Raw genomic sequence first — 3,601 nt, 5'->3', positions numbered from 1 at the left:
AGCCAGGAAGGCCTCTGCAGACCTCTCCAAATACCACTGTTCTGCTCCTGCCTTAGTTTTGCACCATTTGTACATGTTTATCAGTCTGTGCTCCCAATGGTCTTCTATGTGCATAACACTCACTTTCCCACTCCCTACTTTCTTTTGTGAGAATCCACACTATGGGCACAGTATGTATAGTGATGTTGGAGACCCTTACATGAGTTCTCTTGAGCTTTTTACACCAGCTATTTCAAAAATCTTTTATTTCCACAGTTTTTACCATAGTGCGTGCTCATAAGCCAGAACACATTTTGATCCTGCAGCCTCATATGCTTGTGTGTGTGTAAAGTTTTGACTCATTGCAGAAGCAACAAAGATGCTGCCATGAATGAGTAAACTCAATAGAGGGCTTCTTGTTTGAGAAAGAGAGAGAGAGAGAGAAAGAAAAAGAAGCCATTCTTTAGTGCCCCCTCCCTCCCCCCTCCCTCTCATAACCAGCTCATCCAAAATCTCTTTATTTATTAAAGAATAGATTAGAAGCTCTGTGATTCCAGAGTGACATTTCTTCAAAAATGTTTTAAAACAAGAAGTTAGTGTTTGTCCAAGATGTTGGTAGTGTTAGTGAGAGCCCTCAAGAGCAAAACCTTCTATTTCTCCACAAAAGCAGACAAAACACATGCACGAGTAATGTGAACTTGCACATCAGTATTATACCTATGAGCCTTAGTTTGTGCAGTAGGGACCACATCTAGGATGGAGACAGGTCATTCTGCATCTCCATTCAAATCTCTCCCACTCAGCACTAGTGTTTTTTAGTCTGCAGACACCAGTTAAGCAAATTTGCAAATGGCTACTGAGTTATTTCACAGGGCTGGACCTGATGATCTCACGAGGTCCCTTCCAGCCCTAAACTTCTGAAAATCTGTAAACACTCATCACCTATTAATATTTTCAATCACTACCAACCCAGCATATATTTAAAACCATAACCTAGAGGTCTAAGTCTGTAGGTTACTATCTCCTGAGCCATGCTGAGGGTCTCCTTCCAGCACTTACGTTTTACTGTCAGAATCATTTTAGGGAGACTGGAGTTATGCAAAGCTGAGAAAACTATAACAGATCAAAACAGAATTTTTTGTTGGGTGAATCAAATGGAAGAAAGGTATGGTATCTTTCCAAAAAACACCAACATAGAATACACCACCTGACATCTCTCTCTGTACACAAAAACAGTTGCTGTAATGCTTATTATAGCAGGAGGCATGCAGCAGTCACTAAATCTACCCAAGCTCTCTACAACCACCTCACCTTTGGGCCTGAAAGGTACCTGGCTTGTTCACCACGAGATGGCAATGTTCACTGATGCTAGTGCATGCAAAGAGGATGCCACAGCAGGAAGCTTGGCTTAGCCTACTTTGTAGAAGCCTCCAGATGGAGACACTCCCAAACAAGGGCTACAAGACACCTTTCGGCTTTCCACCATCTTTTCCACTTAAGTCAGTCCATTAGCTCTGTATCTGGCTGCAAAGCTTACTTATATTTTATTTTCTGGAAATTAATCTAGCCTCAAAATGAGAGCAGTGACATATCACCTAACCATAAGTATGCAAAAAAAAAATTAGGATACATATCATTTTAGATGATCTGGGCAGGGGATCTTGCCCTAACAAACACATCTGACATGCTCTCTTGGCTGCACATGCTCATGTCCATCTGTTAAGGTGGAACTGTGCCCGTTTCAGTTCATACGCACTATGCAAACAGTCTGCATAAGACTACGCAGCATAAATATCACCTCTTAAATAACAAGAGCTGTCCTTTTGTCAGCACTGAAAAAGACAGCAACAAAAGGCTTCTTGCTCTTCTACGCATCTGCTAGACTTAGGTCAACAGTGGAAAGAGAGATTTGAAAATAACAGGGCTATCTGTGGCTTCTGAAAAGACAATGCATACGTTTAATCAAAAGAGCAGCTTGTCACCACTCTGTAGTTCAGTTTAATTCCTTAGGGTCATTGTCTGCTACACGACTGTCTACAACCAGGGGCAAATACAGCTCATTTTAAGAAGGAACGTTTTCATTTCTCTTCAGATGTCACCAACAGTCAAATGGAAATGTCACCCTGACTAGCCCAAGTGGTTGGCCAACAAAATGATACCTAATATTTCTTCCCATGATACAAAGCGAACTCTATAGTTTTCTCACTGCCTCTCTATAAGAAATCCACTTGGCTTTCTGAAGTCATGGTGGTAAAAGTCAGGGAAAGCAGCCAGCCACTAAACTGTAGCTAGCTCCTGCACAGTGATAACTGACATGACCTGTTTCAATCATTGTGAGCCAAAACCTATAAGTGTTTGTTATCCAGCAAACTAACACAAACACGTCTGCATAATTCCCTTCTAGGGCAGTAAATATTTCAGGTGTCCTCAGTGCTTTCCCTGAGACGGCTCAACTGTCAGTAGCACAACCTCAGTGTGCAGCATCTTCCCTACATACATCCCTTGCTTTACATTATTAGTTAAGAGAATGTCTACAAGACATGAACTAGTGCTAGACCAAGCACACAGTACTAAATATTTCTGACAGCCTGCACAATGTAGAACGTTACGGCTTTGAACCCAAATGGGGAGAGCCTACTGCCATTAGTGTAAATGAAGGGATATAACTGACTTCATTAGCAACAGAATTGGACAGCAGTACAGTAATATTAAAGTTAAAAGAAGGTTTTTATGTCACTTAAGGCTTTAGTGTTTGATTAACATTTACATTTGCAATCTAACATGTAATAATGTAATGATTGCAACAGCTGAAATGTAGATTTAATTACGTAACAGCTGATATTTTAGGATTTTTCCCATCTCAATTGTGCAAATTGCCCTCAATGGGGCCTAGGGTTAGCCCCCACAGCTCAGCTTGTACACTGGGGCTTCATTTAATAAGCAGCTGTTGATGGAGTTGCTCTAAAGAAAGGTCCTTTTGCTGTTCCATTTGGTTACCACTCTTAAAAAATGTAAGGACAAAGCCAAGGGTAGAAAAATTACTATGCATCTGTGACATCATCTACTTCTATACTTACATAAAACACTGGTCCTAATCCTACGCCCAGTGAAGTCTTCCACAAAACTGACTCCAAAACAGGGCAGGTGAGACCCTTTAGACTTTGATCTGCGTCACACTCCGCGATGCAAGTCAACCTCTTCACCTGCTTACCTATTTGCAGAATTTGGCCCATAATACTACCTCACTGAAATTCCTTTCCACGGCAAATCAAGCAGTCTTGTGTCCATTTTAAACAGGATCCCTTAAGATTATTTAGAAAAACTACCACAATAAAAAAACCCTCTGAATTTTTCTATGGCTGCTTTCGCCAACGCAACATTCACAACCGCCTGCCCTTTTGGTCAGATACTACTGCCGCCCAATTTTAATCACATTATTTTAAATGCAAGTCACGTCTACCTAGATCTTTGGAAAGGTACCTCCGCTGCAAGCCTCTGCAAGGCACCGGGCAACCAATCCCATACAGGGGAGGTGTGTATTACCCTAGGCCACCTCTCCATTGCAACACAAGACGGAAGCAGCCTGCCAGCGGTGGCACACACAGCTGGGGGGGGGGGGGGG

At 42.0% G+C, this 3,601-nt stretch overlaps 1 protein-coding gene across 1 annotated transcript in view; it reads right to left on the bottom strand.

Annotated features, from left to right (window-relative positions):
- The window catches only part of VSTM2B (V-set and transmembrane domain containing 2B), a 25,531-nt gene that overhangs the window by 19,710 nt on the left and 2,220 nt on the right, over positions 1-3,601 (bottom strand). The gene's annotated exons all lie outside the window — the stretch shown is intronic.

The sequence above is a fragment of the Alligator sinensis genome, unplaced genomic scaffold (genome assembly GCF_000455745.1).
Source record: "Alligator sinensis unplaced genomic scaffold, ASM45574v1 scaffold170_1, whole genome shotgun sequence".
NCBI classification, from domain to species: Eukaryota; Metazoa; Chordata; order Crocodylia; family Alligatoridae; genus Alligator; species Alligator sinensis.
The sequence above is the reverse complement of the archived record's forward strand: the minus strand, read 5'-3'. Positions and strand labels throughout refer to the sequence as shown.